Source organism: Tursiops truncatus, chromosome 1 (genome assembly GCF_011762595.2).
Source record: "Tursiops truncatus isolate mTurTru1 chromosome 1, mTurTru1.mat.Y, whole genome shotgun sequence".
NCBI classification, from domain to species: domain Eukaryota; kingdom Metazoa; phylum Chordata; class Mammalia; order Artiodactyla; family Delphinidae; genus Tursiops; species Tursiops truncatus.
The window spans coordinates 63,432,401-63,456,847 of NC_047034.1; the positions used below are offsets into that span (position 1 = coordinate 63,432,401).

Here is a 24,447-nt window from a genome sequence, read left to right on the forward strand (position 1 = left end):
ATGTCTCTCTGTATGTCAATCAAGTGGATGTACAGCAGCAAGACACAGAGCATTGAAAGTCAGCTGTAACCAATACAATAATAAATTTAAAAAAATAATAAAAGACAGTGAGACAAAGAAAAATTCTTACAACTTTTGCCCAGGTGCTGTGATGCAACATGGATTGAAAACGTCTAGACCAACAGCAGGATGAGACATAAGGCTAGAAACTCTTCGGGCTAAGAGGATTAGTGAGGTTGGGTGAGCAAATGCAGACCCTTTAAGGTAATATTGCCTGGGACCCATTCCAAGGGTCCCAAATTTCCAGGTTCAAGAGAACCTTCCTACAGCTAAAACATGCATGGGAAACCCAGAGGACTGTACACCATGTGATTGGAAAATGTTCCTAAAATGCACCTCATTTTTCATCTCCTGTTGTTCCGGTTCGCCATTCCAGCCGCTTTACTAACAATCTCCCAACTTGGAGAAGCAGCACCTTTAATCTCCTGTTTCGTACAGTTTGCAACTTCTCCAGACAATGAATGGGAAGAGGGGGAACCAATGAGAGACTAGCTGTAGGTGTTTGGACAGGCACATGCCACACTAATTTCCCATCAGGAAGAATTAGCCAAAGACTCAGCCTGCCACCTGGAGCTAGAATAGGGCATGAAGCAATCCTGCGGTTTTGCGGCCAGCTCCCAAAAAAGCAAGTTGAAAAATGGAGCTCGCGGGCACTGCAATTCAAAAACCTGCAGGGTTATAAATGAGAACTATCGTCCAAAAATATCTTGAGGTAAGGCAATGAAGTGGATTTGAAAGCAAGTCAGAATTGCAGGAAACAGTTTCCAAGAGGTAGATAGGAGTCGCCTTTAAAGCACACGAAAAGCGGCAGAAAATGATGCAGACGGTCAAAAATGGCGTATGCGTTTTTTCCTGAATATATGCAGCAAAAATGAATACGGCCCCTTTTGGACAACTGAACAAGTGGGCAATGCAAATAGGCAGTACAAAGAAGTCTCATTTCGCATCGCTCAAAAGGGCCATTCTGAAAAACTGTAAAAACAGAAATGCAGGACAAGCCATGGAGAAAAGGGACCCTTGTTACCCTGATGGGCCCTATGTAAACTGCCAACAGCCACATCATGGAGAACTGTATGATGTTTCCTAAAACATCTAAGAAACAGCTACAGAGCATAGGGCACTTCCACACATGGGCGTATACCTTGCGAAAAACAAAAATCGACAGGACACAGGCACGAGAAAGTCTAGGGCTGCTCTGTTTACAAGAACTTCGACTCAGGTACACCTTAAATATCCCACGAAAGAGACAAATGGATAAACAAGTTGCGGTACTTATGTACAATGGAATAACACTCAGCCAGGGAATCAATGTCATAAGGCTAGTAGCAGCATAATGAGTGATTTGGGAACGATGATTCTAAGAGAAGTAAGTCACAGAGATAAAGAAATTTATCATAAGATATAACTTATAGAGGGAACGTAAAAATCGCTACACATGAACTGAATTACAAAACAGAACAGAGTCACACATTTAGAAAACACACTTATGGCTGCTTAAGGGGAAAGGTGAGGTAGGGTGACGCATAAAGGAAGAGTTTGAAATTAGCACAGATACCGTTCCATCAACCAAATATGTAATAGACATGACCGACTCATGGCTCAAAGAACTGGACTCAACAAACCCTATTTGCCGCAGAACAATATATATGTGTAGTAAGAATCTTAAAATGTATTTATTGATATCTCTCTGTAAGTGAATCAAGTGGATGTGAAGCGGCATAAACAGAGCATTGAAAGTCAGCTAAAACCCATTATAAATATAAATAACAAAAAAAAATAAAGATCGTGAAAGAGTAACTCTTACAAAATTCTTTCAGGGACTGTGATGCAACGTGGATTGACAAAATCTACACACACAGCTGGAAGGCACATAAGGCTGGAAACTCTTGGGGCTGAGAGGATTGGTAAGGTTGGGAGAGCAAATGCAGACACTTTAAAGTAATACTGCTTGATACCCATTCCATGAGTCCCAGCTCTCCAGGTTAAAGAGAATCTTCCTACAGCTAAAACGTGCACTGGAACCCCAAATGATGGTACACCGTGTGATTGGGAATGGTTTCTAAAACGCACCTCATTTTTCAACTCCTAGTGCTCAGTTTCGCCATTCCAGCCACTTTACTAACAACCTCTGCACTTGGAGAATCAGCACCTTTAACCTCCTGTTTCATGCAGTTTGCAACTTGTCCAGAGGAGAAACGGGAAGATGGGGAACCAATGAGAGACAAGCTGTAGGTGTTTGGACAGGCACATACCACTCTAAATTGTGATCAGGAAGAAAAATTAAACAAAGGCTCAGCCTACCCGCCCCCGGAACCAGAATAGGGCCTGAAGCAATCCTGCGGTTTGGGGGCAAGCTCACACACAAAAAAGCTTGTAAAATGGAGCTCAGGGGCACTGCAAGTCACAAACATGAAGAGTTATAAATGATAACTAACGTCCAAAAATATATTGAGGTAAGGCATCGAAGAGGATTTGAAAGCATGGAAGAATTGCAGGAAACAGATTTCAAGGGGTAGATTGGACTCGCCTTTAAAGCGGCAGAAATTCGACAATGATGCCATTGGCCAAAATGGGCGTATGCGTTTTTCCCTGAATATATTCAGGAAAAAACGAATACACCCTTTTTGGCCAACCAAGCAAGTGGGCTTGAAAATCAGCACTACAAAAAGTCTCGCTTCTCACCGGTCAAAAGGGCCATCCTAAAAAAAGTGTAAAAAAAAGAAAGGCATAACAGGCCATGGAGAAAGGGGAGTCTTGTTACGCTGATGGCCGGGATGTAAATAACCAACAGACACTCTGGAGAAGTGTATGGTGTTTCCTAACACATCTAAAAAACAGAGCTACAGAGCATAGGGCACTTGCACTCATAGGCGTATATCTTGGGAAAACTAGAAATCAACATGACACAGGCACCCCAAAGTTTAAGGTTGATCTGTTTACAAGAACCTCAACTTCGGTACACCTTAAATATTTCAGGAAGGAGAAAAATGGATAAAGAAATTGTGATACTTATGTACAACGGAATATCAGTCAGCCATGAAATAAATATCAAAAGGCTAATAGCAGCATGAGTGGATTAACATACTATGATTCTAAGTGAAGTTAAGTCGCGCAGAAAAAGAAACTTATCATAAGATATCACTTATAGAGGGGATGTAAAAATCGCTACATGTGAGCTGAATTACAAAATAGAACAGAGTCACACATTTAGAAAACACACTTATGCCTGCTTAAGGGGAAAGCTGAGGTGGGGTGATGCATAAAACCAGAGTTTGAAATTAGCACAGATACCGTTCCATCAACCAAATATGTAATAGACAAGACCTACTCCTTGATCAATGAACTGGACTCAACACCCCATCTTCATCGCAGAGGAATATATCTGACTAGTAAATATCTTAAAACCTATGTATTGCTATCTCTTTGTCAGTTAATAAACTGTGTGTAGAGCGGCATAAACACAGCAGTGAAAATCAGCTAAACCCCAGTATAAAAATAAGTTTCAAACACAAAGACAGTGAGTGAGAAATTTTTACAAAATTCATTCATGGGATGTGATACACCCTGGATTGACAACATCTATACCAACAGCTGGATGAGACATAAGGCTGGACACTTGGAGCTGAGAGGATTGCTGAGGTTGGGTGAGCAAATGCAGACCCTTTAAAGCAATACTGCGTGCTACCCATTAAATGGGTCCCAACTGTCCAGGTTTAAGGGAATCTTCCTAAAGCTAAAACATGCACGGGAAACCCAGAGGATGGGAAACCGTGTGATCGGGAAAGGTTTCTAAAACGCAGCTCATTTTTTACCTGCTGGTGCTCGGGTTCGCCATTCCAGCCATTTTAGTAACTATCTCCCCACTTCAAGATTCAGCGCCTTTTACCTACTGTTTTGCACACTTTGCAATTTGTCCGGAGGATGAACGGGAAGAGGGGGAACCAATGAGAGACTAGCTGTAGGTGTTTGGACAGGCACATGCCACACTAATTTCCCATCAGGAAGAAGAATTAGCCAAAGACTCAGCCTGCCTCTCAGAACCAGCACAGGGCCTGAAGCAATCCTGCGGTGTTGCGGCCAGCTCACAAAAATGCAAGTTGAAAAATGGAGCTCAGGGGCATTGCAATTCAAAAACCTGCAGGGTTATAAATGAGAACTATCGTCCAAATATATCTTGAGGTAAGGCAATGAAGAGGATTTGAAAGCAAGCCAGAATTCCAGGAAACAGTTTTCAAGGGGTAGATGGGATTCGCCTTTAAAGCACATGAAAAGTGGCAGACCTTCGACAATGATGCAGTAGGCCAAAAACGGTGTATGCTTTTTTTCCTGAATATATGCAGCAAAAACGAATACGGCCCTTTTTGGACAACCAAACAAGCGGGCAATGCAAATAAGCAGTACGAAGAAGTCTCATTTCGAATCCCTCAAAAGGGTCATTCTGAAAGAGTGTAAAAACAGAAATGCAGGACAACCCATGGAGAAAAGGGATCCTTGTTACCCTGATGGGCCCTATGTAAACTGCCAACAGCCACACTGGAGAACAATATGGTGTTTCCTAAAACATCTAAGAAACAGCTACAGAGCATAGGGCACTTCCACACATGGGCGTATACCTTGCGAAAAACAAAAATCGACAGGACACAGGCACGAGAAAGTCTAGGGCTGCTCTGTTTACAAGAACTTCGACTCAGGTACACCTTAAATATCCCACAAAAGAGACAAATGGATAAACAAGTTGCGGTACTTATGTACAATGGAATAACACTCAGCCAGGGAATCAATGTCATAAGGCCAGCAGCAGCATAATGAGTGATTTGGGAACGATGATTCTAAGAGAAGTAAGTCACAGAGATAAAGAAACTTATCATAAGATATAACTTATAGAGGGAACGTAAAAATCGCTACACATGAACTGAATTACAAAACAGAACAGAGTCACACATTTAGAAAACACACTTATGGCTGCTTAAGGGGAAAGGTGAGGTGGGGTGACACATAAAGGAAGAGTTTGAAATTAGCACAGATACCGTTCCATCAACCAAATATGTAATAGACGTGACCGACTCATGGTTCAAAGAACTGGACTCAACACACCCTATTCACTGCAGAACAATATATATGTGTAGTAAGAATCTTAAAATGTATTTATTGATATCTCTCTGTAAGTGAATCAAGTGGATGTGAAGCGGCATAAACAGAGCATTGAAAATCAGCTAAAACCCATTATAAATATAAATAACAAAAAAATAAAGATCATGAAAGAGATAGAAACTCTTACAAAATTCGTACAGGGGCTCTGATGCAACGTGGATTGACAAAATCTAGACAAACAGCTGGAAGACACATACGGCTGGAAATTCTTGGGGCGGAGAGGATTGGTAAGGTTGGGTGAGCAAATGCAAACCCTTTAAAGTAATACTGCTTGATACCGATTCCATGGGTCCCAACTCTCCAGGTTCAAGAGAAATTTCTTACAGCTAAAACATGCACTGGAAACCCAAAGGATGGTACACTGTGTGATCGGGAAAGGTTTCTAAAACACACCTCATTTTTCAACTCCTAGTGCTCGGGTTTGCCGTTCCAGCCGCTTTACTAACAATCTCCGCACTTGGAGAATAAGCACCTTTAACCTCCTGTTTCATACAGTTTGCAATTTGTCCGGAGGATGAACAGCATTAGGGAGAACCAAGGAGAGACTAGCTGTAGGTGTTTGCACAGGCACATATCACTCTAAAATCCCATCAGGAAGAAGAATTAAACAAAGGCTCAGCCTGCCCGCCCCCAGAACCGGAATAGGGCCTGAAGCAATCCTGTGGTTTGGGGGCCAGCTCACAACAAAGCTTGTTGTAAAATGGAGCTCAGGGGCACTGCAAGTCACAAACTTGAAGAATTATAAATGATAACTATCGTCCAAAAATATATTGAGGTAAGGCATCGAAGAGGATTTGAAAGCATGGAAAAATTGCAGGAAACAGATTTCAAGGGATACATTGGACTCGCCTTTAAAGCGGCAGAAATTCGACAATGATGCAGTTGGCCAAAAAGGGTGTATGTGTTTTTCCCTGAATATATTCAGGAAAAAACGAATCCGCACTTTTTGGCCAACCAAACAATTGGGATCGAAAATCAGCACGACAAAAATTCTCACTTCCCACCAGGCAAAAGACCCATCCTAACAAAGTGTAAAAGAAAAGAAATACATGACAGGCCACTGAAAAAGGGGAGTCTTGTTACGCTGATGGCCGGGATGTAAATAGCCAACAGCCACTCTGGAGAAGTGTATGGTGTTTCGTAAAACATCTAAAAAACAGAGCTACAGAGCATAGGGCAGTTGCACTCATAGGCCTGTATCTTGGGAAAACTAGAAATCAACATGACACAGGCACCCCAAAGTTTAAGGCTGTTCTGTTTACAAGGACCTCGACTTTGGTACACCTTAAATATTCCAGGAAAGAGAAAAATGGATAAAGAAGTTGTGATACTTATGTACAACGGAATATCAGTCAGCCATGAAATAAATGTCAAAAGGCTAATGGCAGCATAACGAGTGGATTGACGTACTATGATTCTAAGTGAAGTTAAGTCACGCAGAAAAAGAAACTTATCATAAGATATCACTTATAGAGGGGATGTAAAAATCGCTACACATGAGCTGAATTACAAAATAGAACAGAGTCACACATTTAAAACCTGGTAGTGTCTCTTTGACTGCACATCTGTTTTCAATGTTTGCTCTGTTGATTTTCCCCCTCTACTATATATACATACTTAAAAAATACAGAACTATCACTGTGCCTACCACACGATGGCAGCACCATGCGCAAAGTCTCGGATCAGAACTGTAGATGATTTTATAATTGCGTAATCATGGAAATTAAAAGCTGGTAAGGACTCTAAAGACAACCTGTTCCAGAACCATCATCTTGCTTATAGAAAAACTAAGCCCTGGAAAGTTTAAGTGACTTGTTCCAGGTCACAAATCAAAACTAAAAAGCCCTCATCCACTTTTCTATCATATTGAATTGTCTCAAATTAAGAGAGGTTGCCTACCTTAGGAGTCAGTGCTTGGAATGTATGAAGCCTCACTTCCATTGGTTTTTTTTTTTTTTTTTTTTTTTGCGTTATGCGGGCCTCTCATTGTTGTGGCCTCTCCCGCTGCGGAGCACAGGCTCCGGACGCGCAGGCTCAGCGGCCATGGCTCATGGGCCCAGCCGCTCCGCGGCATGTGGGATCCTCCCGGACCGGGGCACGAACCCGTGTCCCCTGCATCGGCAGGCGGACTCTCAACCACTGCGCCACCAGGGAAGCCCGTTCCATTGGTTTTATATCTTTGGTCTAGCTCAAAGGTATTTCCAAATATTTCAGGAGTAATTTATTATGTAGGTAACCTGTAATTTCCCAAATTACTTGGTTGATGTAGTATTATCTTCATAGATACAATATATAGGATTTTAGGATCAACTGTTTGAAATTAAGAGAAATCAATCAATAATTCTTTTGTTTATTCCAATAGTATAATGATGGAACTGAAATAACTACCTGTTTATTTTAGAAATTATATAATTATAGCATGCTTTTTTTTGGTTCTTTAGCTAGTTTAACTTTAATTTAGCTGGTATTAACTTTAGTGACCTTTTCTACTTTATCTCCTTTACCTTTCACTCTTCCTATTTATCTATCTATCTACCTTTTATTATTGCCGTTGTTTAGTTGTTATATTTACTAAAGAGATTTTGCAGTTTTATCTCATTTGTTGATTGGATTTGGATGTAGCCCTGAAAAATATCAACTTTTAGTTTCCACCGTTACCAGCACTGTTGGTAGGTTTCCCCTTGAATTATGTGCAATAACATTTTTAGGTTTTCTACTATCATCCAGAGGTATTAAGAAGGGGTGTTGCATCTTACAAGAACTTTAGAAATTTAATATACTTTTTTCTGAATTTACTTCAGTATATTCATTATCCAATTTGGAAAAATTTAAAGGAAGACACTAGAAAAATGGCATAGGTAGCTTCAATACAACTATTTGTAGGAGTGTTCACATACCTCCAAATTACAAGTTTTCACAAGTAAAAGTATTTAAAATAGACAACTCTGATTTCTACAATATATCAGTCCTTTGTAAACCCTTGGGTGGGGACAGTGAAAGGAAGGATGTCATTGAAATATTTTTTAAATGAAAAACTATTGGTGATTATATTACCTCTCTCCCAGGGTCATTGAGGATGAAATTAACACTAACACTGGGCTTGGTCACTCAGAAAAAATAATTATATATATCAGAAAGTTATAACAAACTTATAAAAATCAAAATATGTCCCTCAAGATTTTCCGTATTATTCACATAGTAGCTTCTTTCAGAGAGGGAGATGAAGATGCAATGTCTCTATTTTCTATGTCCTGGGAAAGGTGGTAAAGCTTTGAATCATGTTCACACTCTTCCCTCTCCATCCACATTGGCCTTACAACTGACTTTTTCAAGACATTTTAATAATCAGTTCAATCTTTTTTGCTCTAATGCATCACCATTTTGCAGGTGTCTCCCATTCACTCCCTAGCTTTACAGATAATAGGATCAATGATCACTTTAGGGAACAAAAGTAATAGCATATATATTAACTTCAATACAACACGTATTTGAAATGAGAGTAAAGTTAGCTTAATAACATGGTAGAGAGGATTTTTTTCTTACATAAATACAATATGTGATGGCTCAGTGTACTATAGTTCTTGCATTTATGCTATAATGTTGCCTTTTAAGTGTGTCTTCCTTTCTAAAGGGGTTTTTGGTTCAGAACTTATTTTGGAAGAAGACACTTAAAATAAATACAGTTTAAGTGGGGACAAAAATTTCACAGTAAATAATGGATAAAACTTTGATTAAGACATCATAAAGAAAGTAAATTCATTTTATCTTTAATAAGTTTAGTTTATAATTCCAGCTATGTCCAAATAAATAGAATGAACAAAAGAGTTTATCAAGGACCCAGTTTTGGTTTTGTGCTAAAAAAATGTTAACACAATTAAGATCTTTACCTTTAAATAACACAATAAAGATCTTTACCTTTAAAAGATTAATAGTAAGGAGAATCATATTTGAAAGAAAAAAATACTCAAGATCTACCTCAATTTTTCAAGGACAACTCAATTTTTCAATATTTATTTCATTCTCCTTTGAAATTGAAATATTGTCTCTCACAGTTTGCTTGCAAAACAAGCGGTCCTGTTTGAGTGAAAGTAATTATAAAAATAGTTTTGAAAAATGTTCTTACATAATCCTGAAACTGATCACCTAGATCATGAATACTAAGATAACAAGGATGTTATCTTTAAATGGAATCCAAATAATTTGATTTATATAAAAATCCTGCCCAAAGGAGACATTTCCAGTGTAAACAAATACAAATTAATAATAGCATACTGATTTACATGGCTAATGCTACAACAGACACTGAGTATTACTTTTCATATCATTCAAATGTAGTCAATGGCCATAAATTAAAGAGGAATTTGGACAATTATTTGGTAAACACATGTCCAGTCCCATGGAATCCAACATCTCTAATTAATTTCATTAATATTCCTACCTTCTCCAAATAGATCATTTTCAAACACTTTCTCTCCTCCTATACTTGGTTATATCCCAGTGAACTGTAAAGATTACGAGAGAGTACCGTACCAGAACAAATAACAAAATAATTCTATTTTCAAATATTTCTAAACATGATGGTGTCTGTGCATATAAACTTAAGTCAATGACTAATTGCAATGTTCTACTTCAATTTCAGTTGAAGACAGACAAAACTCATGCTTTTGTCATTCTTCAAATTTTCCCACATATCCTTAATCGGTTATTCGATAAATATTACTAGGATGGGAGATTTATGGGGACAGTGATTTTTGTCTGTTGTGTCCACTGCAGAAACACTAACACTTTGAAGAGTTTCTGAAACATACTATTCATTAAAAAAATGTGTAAAACAAAACAAAACAAAACAAAACAAACAAACAAAAATGTGTGTATGAATGTGAATAAATGATGAGCAACTAATATGGGTAATTCAGATAATATTTTCTATAAATGATAAATACGTATTTTCAGAATTCCCTTTTTAGCTTTAATTATTTAAAACCACAATAAATTATATGTTTGAAATTAAGGATCAAGGATTAGGTAAGAGGTAAGAAACTTAACATTTCCTCAAATTTGAATCAAAGGGATGATCTTCAGTGTTTCTATTGTTATTTATGCCAACAATGAATTTGCAATGTATAGGACCACTAATATAGATAATACAATAGAAGATTAAATAAACAAATAATTTATAAATGTTTTTCCAATAAATTTTATCACCAAAATAAGGACACAAATAAAATGTGTTCTACCTTTATAATACTCCCTCTCATTCTACCTTAGGCTAGGAACAACTTGATTAAAGTTGATAGACAACTTACCAGTCAAACTGCAAATGTAAATAATGAATATGGGCATATAATCATAACTTAATCTAAATCATGCCCAATAAAATATTTAAAATAAGAATATAAAATGAAAAATCATTTCTCAATCTTAAATTATAAATTAACATTAAATAAGAAAAGAAAGTAGGGGTTCCAAAATGCAATACAAGATATAAAAGGCATAGAAAATTTAGAGGTAAATATGATAATTATATCTTATAAGAAATTTCTAATTATCCAACATCATTGACTACTGGAAAAATTACGATTGTGCTCAGGTATAAATCAGTGGCTCTTAAATATTTTGGTCTCAAGACCCCTTTTCCAGTCTTAAATATTGTTGAATTTCTTAAAGAACTTCACTTTATGTGAGTTATATCTATCAATATTTATCATATTCAAAATTAGGAAAAATTTAACATAAGCAGTTGACAAATACATATTCCATTAGTCATCAAAGCAATGATGTCATCACATCTCATGGAAATGTAGGAAAAGTCCACTGCACACTAAGGAAGGAATGAGAGTAAAAAAGGCAAATAACATCTTAAGAGTCTTAAGAATTTTTTGACCTTGTAGAGTCCTGCAAAGGTCTCTGGGACACCTAGGGATCAATGGACACACTTTGAGAATTATTCGTCTACATCTACAGTGATGAAAATGAGGTATGAACTGTGAAAATGAAAAAAAAAAAAGAAACAATTAGCACCAGCTTTTTTTGACAATCATCTTAAACCAGTATATACATGAAAATCATTCTATGCTGTCTTTTATTTTTTATTTTCTGCACTAAAAAATCAAGTTCTAATGCCTTACTTGGAAAGATTTATTATTATTATCATCAGTCTTTTAATTTCTCTAAGCTTCTTCAGAATTTGTTTCACCCAGAACTTCACAACTCTAGAATTATAAGGTCTGAGTTAAATATTATATGTATCATAAAAATTTGCTTGTCTGTTCTAATTTTGCCTAAAAAACCCCACAGAAAACTATATTACACAGAAATCCAGAGCAAATAATGAAATTTGGCAGGCATAAAACAATGCAAATTCTTTCCCAAATGGCTTTTCTCTACATTAAGTCTCTTCAATTTTCTTGTACATTAATAGTTGGATGGAGCCAAAGTAGTTATTTACTTTAAAAACGTCAGTAGCAATGAGAATGCTTTATAGCAAACTAAAAGTATATATAGAAAGTATATATATATCCATATAGAAAGAAATTTGATTTGTGTAGTTTAAAAATTACATTTTCTCTCTCTAGACTCCGACCTCATTTTACCTAAAGAGTCAGATAAAAATATAATGTGACCTATATGTATAACTGAATCACTTTGCTGTATACCAGAAACTAACACAGCATTGTAAATCAACTATACTTCAAAAACAATTTTTAAATAAAAATAAAAGCTATAAGATCTCTGAAAAAAAAATAATGTGACCTATAGAACTTAAAATAATGTGGTTTTTAGTTTCAAATGTCTTAATGAGGAAAAGTAGATTTTGCTTCTGTGTTCTTTTAAGAACAAATAAAGTAGAAGTAGAAATTTTATTGCATTGTCTTTCTTATGTTTAGAAATAGGGACCTACCTCCTGACTTTTTCTTTTTGTTTTAATTTTTTTTTTTTTTTTTTGTCCGCACTTTGAGGCTTGTGGGATCTTAGTTTCCCAACCAGGGACTGAACCCGGGCCCTTGGCAGTGAGAGTGTGGAGTCATAACCACTGGAACACCAGGGAATTCCTACCTCCTGATTTTCATCAAGCATTTTCTTCTTTAAAACTCATCTGTTCTTGTTTGATTTGTAATATTAATATTTTGATTAGTTTCTGTTCAAATGATCATTTAATTAATTTTATCTTTCAGTATTTTAAAACACATTGAGGTATAAAGCTATGGTTCTATCTACATTATTTCTCTTTATACATCTGAAAAACATAATACCCCAATCAAAATATTGCTGAAATGTTTTCACTTGAAATCCGAAAGTTTTTTTTGTCACCTCAATGATTAAAATATATATTTACAGACTCAACAAAGTAATAAAATAAAAACGGCTATTTTTCACACTCTGACTCATTATACATAAAGATTCCTTTCATCCTATCCCATCCCCGTATGTCCCCCTCCCTCCCAAAGATTATCTTGCACAACAGAGAATGGGTAAAATAGCATGATTTTACATAATGTAGTACATTCGGATGAAAAGTGGGAAAAAAATCAAGTAATTCATGGATAGATAGATATCTGGAATTAGGCAATGTTGTTAAGTAGCTACCTACTAGCCTTTGGCATTACTCCACCTCTCCCCAGGTGGCATTTCACCCAGTTCCAGGATCCTTCCTACCCAGGTGATAACGTTCCCAGCCCCAAGCTCAGATTGTACCTTCTGTCCATGGTCCCGCACTGCGTCCCCATCAGCCTTCTCATGCTCCATGCTTCTCATTTCTTTCCTCCATCAGCATTTACTTGTCTGTCTCATTTGCTCTGGGTCCTGCTCTCTGCTGGTAATTTGGTAAATTAACTTTTTGAAAATAAATTTGTTTATACCTAAAATAAAATAATTTGCAATCAAAAAAGTAAGTTTAACTTTGTTAAAGACATGTCATAAATAGCATTTAAGGGACTTTGACATGTTAAAAATTAGGCCTTTCTCTTCTTGGATCATGTATTAATAGTCCCGCTCAATCATATAGGCCCATAGTTAGATCACGTGACAAAGGCACAGCAATACTGAAGCCAAGTTTGATACTTAGATAGGCCAGTTGGTCCTGCTATTCATGTCAGATGAAATGAACATAGAAGTCCTCAGTATGAACCAGTAATTCTTTATGTGGATGGCTTGACACACTCATGGCTACTACTAGAAAAGAACAAAAGTATCCATTGATGATACGTCAGTGAATTCACCTTTGGGAAGGAAGGTGGATAAACAAGAGACGGTGTCATATGTTCAGAGCTATATATTTACCGTCTGTGCCTCTGCATGTGCAGTAGAGATATTTCTGGCAATGAATGTTAAATGACTATAGAAAGATTTTTAAATGCATAACCAATCTTTCTAAGAAAATATGGAAACTCTTAAAAACCCAAAACTTTAGAAGAACACTTTGATTTTCACAGACAACCAAGAAATACAACCCTTGCCCCCAGAGAAATAGGCAGAAAACTTTGAAAGCTGAAATCCAATTTGATTCTCTCAGATTTTTGCTGGCTATTTGCTGTGTTCACATCATTACAGTTTGTTTTCTTTTTATTTTAAACTATCCAAGTTTCCTTTTTAAAGCTTTTCTCTGCTGCCTTTCTTTTCTTTGCACAAACACATTGAAATGAGGAATGTTAAGTCTGTTTCTATTAACCTCTTACACACATTCCAGAAGACTTCACCTCCAAATGATCTCATTCTGATTTCTTTCCCTTTTGAACCCTCTCCTTTCCAGAAACAGAGAACACCAAATTCCTTCTGATCAAAAGTGACCATCTGCTTAGGGTCAGAACAGAATGGACCACTGATCAGCTACTGCCTTTGTAACCAACACTTCTCTCCACTCCCAGTGCCCGCCCTGTTTCCCAACCCAGCCACCCATACCACTTGCCCAAGACAGCAGCTCTCACAGAGAGATGGTTTAGTCGGAGTTCACCACGGCAATATGGATAGGAAACTCTTTTGACAGGTGCTGCAAAGGAGCCTTACGGAAAGTGGAGTTTCCAGCAGCGGTCTGTGGAAGTAGATTCAGGACCTTCTCCTACAATTCGGCCACAACAAGGGACCTTCAGTCATAGTTCCTCACACAATTCAGTCAATGATTCATCTTCTTACTAACCTCTCCAAGCTCTCATCTTATTGTCCAGGGTGGAGGGATACTTCTATCCATCCTGTATGAGTGTTTCTAAACTTAAAGCTTACCTAAAATCTCAGCATCAAACAAAAACAGCTCAGGAATTTTAAAATGCCCTTAATATATATATAAAATGTAATATATCCAGAGCAACTAAATTAATTTTCAAGGTTTTAAAAACACTTCAATTAGTTTGGGTATGGTTTTAAAAAACAACCTATTTTGAAATTCTTTTCCCTGGTTGGCGTCACCTTCTAAAACAGCCGGGCCTATATTCCACCAAACCAACTGGCTTGGAAAAAAACATTTCCAGGGATTTCTAAATACAAACAGAGAGTTGTTTAGGTATCAGGATGATTTGGCACAATCTGTCTAAATCCTTCCCTTCAGGTTTCCTAGCATGCAACTAAACCCTGGAGGGAGAGAAAAAGTTTCTCCTGGCTTACTCCATAATTCTCACCTGACCCATATTTTCTTCTACTTCAAGCAGAAATCTGCTGAAAAGCTTGCCAAATATATATATATATATATATATATATATATATATATATATATGAAAGGCTCTTTAGGGACAATTTCGTCACTTTTGATAGAAATGACTGCAGATGTACACACCGCCTCCTCTACAGAGCCTCCTTACTGCTGCACTTGGCTTGTGCAGTAGGAGAGTTTTACTTCCCTGGTTTGTGGCAGCTTAATTATCAGCCTTCAGAAAAGAGGATCAAGTAGGTAGACCAAGTCTAAATCGTGTTCTGCCATAATTTCTAGCAACCTCTAATCATTTGTAAGGAATGGAGTGTAAATAGCAAATAAATAAATGACAATTGTTTTTAGTGAAATCAGGAGAGTTTGTATTTCAGGAGCCAATGTATTTCAAAAGCAAAGGCTTATTAGGTGCAATCATAAACAAGGGTTAGATTGCCGATTCTGACAATTTCCACCTATGTGTTCTTCATCAGTCATGCTGCCACCCGCACACCCCGACTCTCTGATGGCTCACTCAGAAAACAGAAATGAAAATATCTGCAACGAATCCCTCATCCACTAGGTGTGACAAAATGAGAAAATGGATGATGAAACACTTTGCACAATGTGAAGAACTATTCTAAATGTATAAGAATATCCATTAGAGCATTATTCAAAGAAAGGGAGTTAAATGCATTTTGCTGCAAATTTTAAGACCCACACCTAGGAAAACTCAAAGTATCATAGGAATACTTAAATCATGATAATTAAAAATAGAGTGAAATAAGAGAAGCATTTGACTACTGTGACATTCACAATTATGAAATATTTGCAGTAAAATGAAGTAAGAAATCAACTGAAATTATTTGATGGAAAAAAAGGTGAGAGGTGGAATTTTAAGTACTCTTGGACAGTACTAGGAAGGCTAACTAGAAAAGGGAAACTGCTTTGGTGACAGTCTATAAACTGGGCTCAGTAAATGCATATTCACAACTATCTTAATATTTAAGCTGTTTCCTTAATTGCCTGCTAATTCAAGGAACATCACAGTGGTTTGCCCTTTGTACTGCCACATACATCCTCAATTGCTCCTAAATATCTGATTAGTTGGGACAAAAGCATATTAAATTTTAAAAATTTCTGAGAATACAGAGAAATGCAATAGGAAAGTACAAGTCTTAATTTTAGTTTTGTGGAAAGTACAGGATCATAGAATCAAGTGTTTTAGGGCTGGAAGGGACTTAAGGGGGCAAACACTGCTATCGTTTTTTTTAATCCTTTCTTTGATATATGTTTTTGAATCAAAATTAAATTTAAATTTGAATTTGAATTACAATGAAGATAATTTTATAATCACCCTGGTTTGATCCCTGTCACTGGCAGTGAGTGGCATTCTTTCTTGGGGAAAAATTCCACAAATTGTTGGTGTCAAGTTAGGGACAGATATTAACTAGATTTCCTTCCTAACAAAGCCACGGAATCAAGTCTAGGTGCCTGTCCGGAGCAAGACTCATTGGATTTGTCTTCCTCTATCCAGAAAGCTGAGAAGATTGTGAAGTAGATCAGATGTGCAAGAAAGGAAGAGTGGAAGCATTGCCTAGAGTAGCCCAACCCCATTATTTATTGACATGTTTATGTAAGCTCTGGTACTTTTCTTTGGTAATAATTCCCCATCCATCTTATGTTTCCGACATGAAACTTTGTCCTGCAACTCAATATTCTATCATTATAGCTCGCACTAGCAACGAAGCAGTAACCTTAAATTCTCTATTGCAAGGAATCAAATGAGAAAGCAAAAACTGACACACTCATTTTAAGCTGCATCATATAACAATGGCTCAGAACCCAGTGGTTTATGAATGAAATAAAGATAATTCATTACACAGGCACTTGGATATTCACATGCCCAACACATCTGATACACTTGACAACTACGGAAATATGAGTGGAAAAAATGTGTTCATAGGGTCAAGAAAGAACTTTCACCATGTAAAGGTGAATGAGTGCATTAACATTTTTTTCCTTTACTTTCTCTAAGAATTTCCAAAATCCATTGAATTTTTTTTAAAGTTACACTTGAAATAATATTCAACAAAAACTGATCTACATTCCAACTGGTATGCTAACTCGAATTGTGAGTAGTTTAAACTTTTATCACAGTGCAATATATTTATAGTCATGCTTGAACAGATTAGGTTAGAAGCATGCGTTCCATTCTGCAATATGAATACTGTTAATCTATTTCCCAACAAAAGTCAAAAGATGCCCAGTGCATAGAAAAATACAAATCACTGTAGTCAATACATTATGGGACTGATCTTGGGACTTACACAGTGATGATGAAGTCCTGAAATGCCATGCCCACAAAAGCACATTAAAAAGTGGATAAACATACTTTATTAGACAATCTCTAAAAATTAAAAGATGAGGGCTTTAAATTTGGGGGATGTTCTTGCTGTGTGCTTTGAATAGTGCATTTCTGCTCACCTCCTGGCTTGATTGGTCCATCAGACATCACCTTCCTGAGGGCTAGCTGGCTTTGGTCTTGGTTGCCATTAGCTGGTGGAGGCAGATTATCAGACTGAGTTCTTTGAATGGGGAGGACTCCTGCTATGCTGTGTCTGTGCTGCTTCCCGGCATGATTAGACTGACCGCTTTTATGTGCTGCTGTGGTAGTGTGGGTGAAATGGAAACCCAGAGTATGTATCCTCAGATGGAACCAGCTTGAATGTTATTCATGCAAACAGAAGTGATCTTTTGCTCTATTGAAGTAAGTTGTGTTTTCAAATGCCAAAATGACACCACATGCACAGCACAAAAGGGGGTTAAAACTGGCTGTTTCTTTGGAAATGATGACTTTGAGAGATGGAGAGAACATTCATCTATCTCCGTTGTTTGCCTGATGCCTCTTGGAAGTAACAGTGCCTCTACATTTTTAAAGTCTCTGTACTCATTAAGTTCTTATATAATTCTATCAATTGAAATTACAGCAGTTAAGATGGGTGAATTGTTATGCTTTAATTGATATCTTGACTTCCAAAGGATTTCCAATGGTTAGAAAAAAGAATAATCCTATAAATTCTCTTGTATCATATACAAAGTGTGATCCAACAGAATGGACCCCACTGTGCTCCTTAATGAGGTAACATGGCCTCATTGGATATGCTTAGACATATATTAATACTACTTACTTTTTTGAGAATATAAGAAACATTATTTTCTTTAGATTTTTTTCCCAAAAGACTAGAAAGTTTCTCACACGGAAAGCTTCATTATTTCACATGCATAATTTATTTAAAAATTTAAGCTTGAAATGTTTTTTCCATTTCCCCTAGGTTCTAGAACTTGACTGTTGGTTACATGACTCTTCTGCCTAAAATTTTTTAGTGTTTTTCAGAGGTGAGACTCTCATTGCTAATCTGCTCAAAATGCTTATGTGTGCCTTTTTTTCGTGTAATGCCCAGAAAACTGGCAGCCACTTGCGCTTATAATTCCTGTATTCTAAAGGATATTTAAGTGCACACAAAAAGGACACACAACATAGTTTTGCCTGCACACATCACAGACACAGCTACCAAATACTATGAGCCAGGTTGGATGGATGGTGGAGACAAAGGAGAAACAGCCAGTTTTATTTCATTCTATGTAAATTAAAACAAAAAAGAACTAAATGAGAGACAGCATATTTATGTATCGATACTGTTCCTATACAAAGGAACAGAGAACAGAGGGAGCAGGAAAAGCACAAAACAAAGCAAATGGGGAAGGACAGCAGGAAAGAAAGGCAACAGATGAACATTAAGCTGCCATGCTGAGGAATTTATTTGCGTCTTTTACTTGGTTGAAGGCGGAGTTGTTGCACTAGCGGCTTTGGCAGCGGCTATAGCAGCCCCTGCATCTTCCAGGTGGGTCTGAGTGACGCTGGTTTTGCTTTGACCATGAGATGGTCCATGAGAGCGGAGATGGCCTTTGGATGAGGATTTCGAGCTACCGGGACTACTATGGGATTTCTCAATGGTGGGAACCTGCATGTCTGGTTACAAAAGGGTAAAACATGAGTTAAAGTTGCTCCAGCGTTCCTCCTGTCAAGCTGGGTCTCACATAATTTGAAACCGCCTAAGATTTATGTTAATTCTGTTTCTTTTTTGGCACGTTTATTCAACTGCTCACCATACAGCAGTGTGATTCAACATTTGGGAGACAATTTTTGGGAGAAAAGGCAAGAGGATGATAATCTTGAGAAGAGAGGTTTGAGAAGAGGAATGAATACATTCTAAGTAGTCTCATATAAATGAATATATTAACTTATAGTTTCACCAAGCAACTCTGCTAATTCTAGTAGGGACCATGTAAGAAACAATAGGCTGACACTGCCGCAGGAGGAGTTTTAAGTAAAATTCCTGGAGGAAGGTGTGTGAGTCACTGGGATACATGGAAGTGGAGACTATTATATCATCATCTCAGGTGATTTTAGAGAATGTATATATAAGATCACACATTTACTGTGGTAGTCATAGAGAGAGAGGTCTTTATACTAATCATCTTCCAGAATGTTAATTAGTGCAGAGTTGATCTGGCTAAGTGGAATCCAGAAATGATCTATACAACTCATAAGTAATCTATAGCACTTATTGTAGTCAGTGGTTTATTGTATCAGCTCAGTGGTCTCCTGGACGTGACCTCGGTTTTTCATCTCCTAGAACACTTGCATTTCCAATCCAAATTGTAAAGAACCACTTTTCAATTTGCTGTACTTCCTGAGAATTGGCAAAAAGGAATACTCAGATCCAATATAAAAATTTTTATTTAATATTTATAAATAGCTCAGCATATCCTGGAAACATACTACATGGTTCCCTCATACAGGCAGTAACTCATTTTATGATGAAGATTACTGTTGTGTTGTAGGATAATTGGTTATTGAACCTCCCAAAGGAAAAGCTCATTCCAATGGGAAAGCTGTGCATATTGCCAAACCCAATGTACGATGCTGCAATTTAAAAACAATAATAGTAGTTAAAAAAAAATCATAGAATTAGTTTGAATGCACCATTTAGGAAAGGTTTAAGTAATTTTCAGCATACCAACTGTTTTGATGACATGAGGAAAATGTTTTTGATATAATTAAAAAGCAGAATGCAAAACTGTTTTGTCCATATATTACATATATGATTTATGAATAAGAATATACCTATGAAAAAATAGGGATTTAAACAGAAGAAACATGCATAAATGGTAATGATGATTATGTCTAGTCAATGAACTGTTGAGGATTTTTATGTTTTCTTTATGAAATACGCCAACGTATTTTATAAAATCATATTAACCTAGATTTTGAGAGCTGAAAAAGACCCAATAGCTCATATAACCCAACCTCCTCCATTTTATAGTTTGAAAAACAGAGAACCAGAGAGGTGAAGATCACAAAGGCATCAACCTAATTATGAGCTGATCTGAGACTAAAGCCCATTTCTCCTGATTCCATATCCATTATCTTTGCATGATATTATATTAAATATTTCCTAATATAATACTTTTCAAAAGATATTAAATATACAGGCACTCATATTCAAGAAGATACTGAGTGAACAAACAGACAAAAGTTTTTTTCTACTTGAAATATCTCCTACCCTTGGATAGATCAGGGAAGATACCATGGCTTCTACTTTTGATGACAGACGGCTTTGGGGACTGTTGGCTGCTTTGACTGGAATAGGGCTTGCCATGATCAATGCTTTCAGTCTGTTCTTTGAGAGGATACCACCTAGGCATGTTATCGAGGTGAGATGTGCTAGATAAATCAATCAATACCTCAAAAAAAGTGCAATAAGTGAATAAAATTTATGGGTTAAGCTGTATTCATTTGTTGTTTTTTTCTGTGATCTGAAATTTATTCAAGGACGTAAGTCAAAGGATATAGTATAACCTTTAGGATGATGAGATCGTCCTCATTTTTCTTCACCCATGATACTGAGACTGTCTTGTGCATACCAGACGCTGTAAAAACGTTTGGTTAAATCGAACTGTATGACATCTCTATTAATTAAATTATTTGGAGATGATGCAAAAAGGTAGAGTCACAAGTCAACCTCTTTATGAAATAAAGTCTTCTTTTGTTAAATGGACACGTTATATTCTTAAACTGGGCTAGTGCTTTTTTTGCAGATTGTTTGATTTTAGTTACAAGAGGGAAAAAATGAAAAAGAATGGCTAATTTTCAATTACTAACTTATTCCCTCTATTTTAAAACATACTTTAGTTCACATTTGAAACAGAGATATTACCAACAGTTTACAATAAGAAAGCACTGTGTCATGGTTTAATTGGCAACATGTTTTCTTTCTTAGTGGTACATAAACAATGGTGCATTTTACAGTAGTTGGCATCTTAAATTTGAGCAGATATTAAAAAATAAAACCACACAACGGATATATGCTTTAGGTTCATGAGAACAATAAATTATAAGGACTTCAATAAATCAGCTTTTTGAAATAGGACAATAAATCAGATATAACCGTACTCTAGAGTAGTCCTGCCTAAGACCAAGATTAGTCCAAGTGGCTATACCGCATGGAGCCTGCAGGTGAAGTTCAAATGATCTAGTTTTGATGGGAAAGAGGTACAGAGTGTAGGAACCAAACAAGACCTCATGTCACCTAGACTACTCAACTGTTTTCTATTGTCTCTATCAAAAGGATATTGTATTTTCTAGGTGTTATATATTTTTAGAGATTTATTTTTTAACATTAATTCATAACTTCTGCTTTAAGCAAAGATCACTAAACAAAATATGTATTTTTGGAATATGATAGATGAAAAATATCACAGAATCTGACCATCCTGCCACACATTTCATAATTAGGTTACACTCCTTGTGAATTTATAAAAATTGTTTTTACTGTTTTCTCCTACTTCTAGTTTTGCTTCTTAAAATATTTTGAGATTTTTTTGTGGGACACTTAAAAGAAATAAGAATGTAAAATGTCATATCAAGTCATTCATACGTGCAATGAGGAATAGCAATTAAATAACCTGAAAATGCATTTGAAAAAAATCCAGCTCATTTTATATTACAATAAATTTATCTCAAATCTTTTACATAATTATTTGGATTCACAGCACGATTATATAACTTTCAATCAAAACAATTAATATTTCATCTTGCAAATTAATTATAAAGTACATCAGGTGGTAAAGTGAAAATTATTTTTCCAGGTGCTATTCATCTATTCAAAGAGTCATCCGTAAATAAATTCTATCCACCAAAGAATTTTATCCAGAAACAGTTATCTTATACACTTAAGAAATATGCTTTCCATAAAGAGTTAATTGATGGTTTATAATGGTTTATAATGAAGCAAATAAAAAAAGGAAACCATAGGCTCACCTCACCAAGAAAATCATTGGAAGAAAATCTATCATAATCCCAGACTGTCATCTCCAATGTTTTCTTCTTGAGCTACAGTTCAAATCAAAATGTCATTAAACCTCATTTCTCATCATAAATTTTCATTATACTCATATAATAGATTCATTTATATTTTCATTCCTTGAACTCTTTTCGCTTATGTAAAAATACTTTAAGTTTATATAAAACTGTATACTTATATTCAATATTATGTAAACTGTCAATCATTTTGTGGTCCAACCAAGTATTTGATCATAAGATACCTCACTATTTTTCAAAAAAAAAAAGGTGATTTTTACTTATTTCCTGTTATTCTACCCCTGCCCATTATTAAAAGTACCAAGCAGAATCTACATATACTCTTTAAATACATGAAATTCATAGGTTGCAAAAATGTCTAGGTTATTCAAAGTATTTGGATTATAGTTTTTTGTTTCAGTAAATTGCCAAAACACATTAGTAGCACTGTCTTATTTCTGCAGGTGAAATTTAACTTATTTTAAATTCAAGAACCCAGATTATAATTTATATCCAGCTTCAATTTCATAGTCAAATTAGAAATCTTCCAAAGGATAAATTAGAAACCTCATTTTGAAAGACAACTCATTTGTAAATTGTTTTCATGGATGTCTTCTTCCTATTCTATTTGTATTCTTTTCTCTCTGAATTCATCTTTATAAACCATCAGTTATTTTCTATTATTGATACAAAGTTATGACATGAAGACTTTCAGAAACACATTGATGCAATTTTGCTTAGAGTCATCTATTTGTTGTGATAATCCTTTACACTCGTCTTCTTCATGCTTTCTTCCGTACAGTTTAGTTGCACCATGCCAGATCTGTAGGAAGCCTCAATTTAGAAAAGAGATGATCCCTAAATTGTTGCCAGGAGGGGTAATTCATTTCAGTGCATCTGAATCTTATTTTTTCTTTGTTTATGAAAGTCAAAATACAGCTATTTGGAAAATATTTTCCCTCAAAATATGATAAATAGAGCCCAGTCTATTGAAATATTTAATTTTGAAATAATCAGTGGAAAATGTCCCACTAGTCTTATTCATTTTGTTTATTTTTTAGCTGTTGTGTCAAAATGTGCACATTTTCTTTCACTGTATCTTCGAACTGCACCCAGTTCCTTTTACTGGCTATATTTTTTTTTGTTTGTATGGAAAAATTGATATGAATCACAATCTTTCAATAACTCTGTCATCACTATTTTTATATTAGCCTGAATCTGTCATATAGAAAATAATCATTGCATACCTGTTCCATGGAGATACTTTTATAAATTACTGTTTGATTCCACTCAGGATTAAGACTTTTCTGAACATATTTAGTCCTTCTCTTGTACTCAGCACTGAATTGGAAAAAAAGAATTACCCTGATTATTTACCTTGACCGATGACTTCATAGTCAACCTGAAGGGCATGCAGACTTTTAAAGGTATTTTGTTTTGAATCACCTTGTAATCGTCTCATCATACTCATGTCTTAAACTGTATTTTAAGTTGAATGCACAGTGACAATTTAAAAATATCTTGGATGCCTTTAGTTTTACTTTCCCTAAGGTATTTTGTTTTAAAGAAAAGCTTTTAGGTGTTCTAACTAGAATACAATTTTAGAAATCTTAATCTCTCCTGAATGTGTGAGATAATTACATGAACTATACAGTAACGTCAACATCTTCATGTCCTATAAATAATTTGATATTTAACTTTCCAATAGTTTTGCAACTGATCATGTCAGCAAAGCCAAATGGTCTTTCAATTCATTTTTTTCTATAGAAAACTGAAATAACTGTACTGACTGAGGAAAGGATGAAAAATGGCTGTTGCTATAGCTGAGATTCCATGAACATTTGTTACCTTATTTATTTATTTATTTATTTTGCGGTACGCGGGCCTCTCACTGTTGTGGCCTCTCCTGTTGCGGAGCACAGGCTCCGGACACGCAGGCTCAGCGGCCATGGCTCACTGGCCCAGCCGCTTCGCGGCATGTGGGATCCTCCCGGACCAGGGCACGAACCCGCGCCCCCTGCATCGGCAGGCGGACTCTCAACCACTGCGCCACCAGGGAAGCCTGTGTTACCTTATATTTATAGTAGATTTTAACACTCTTGGTAAAGCAGAATACTTACTTATGAAATAAACTTAATTAAATACAAATTCTTGGTTTATGTCAATAGCTTATGTTACAAATGATGAACCAAATCAA

At 36.2% G+C, this 24,447-nt stretch overlaps 1 long non-coding RNA gene across 1 annotated transcript; it reads right to left on the reverse strand.

Annotated features, from left to right (window-relative positions):
• Positions 1 to 20,349: 20,349 nt before the first annotated feature.
• On the reverse strand, positions 20,350 to 23,610 carry LOC141279397 (uncharacterized). Its single transcript, XR_012333559.1, has 3 exons — positions 23,498 to 23,610; positions 22,212 to 22,283; positions 20,350 to 20,588 (listed from the first exon to the last, which is right to left on the reverse strand). It is a non-coding gene; the product is annotated as an uncharacterized lncRNA (long non-coding RNA).
• Positions 23,611 to 24,447: the final 837 nt, after the last annotated feature.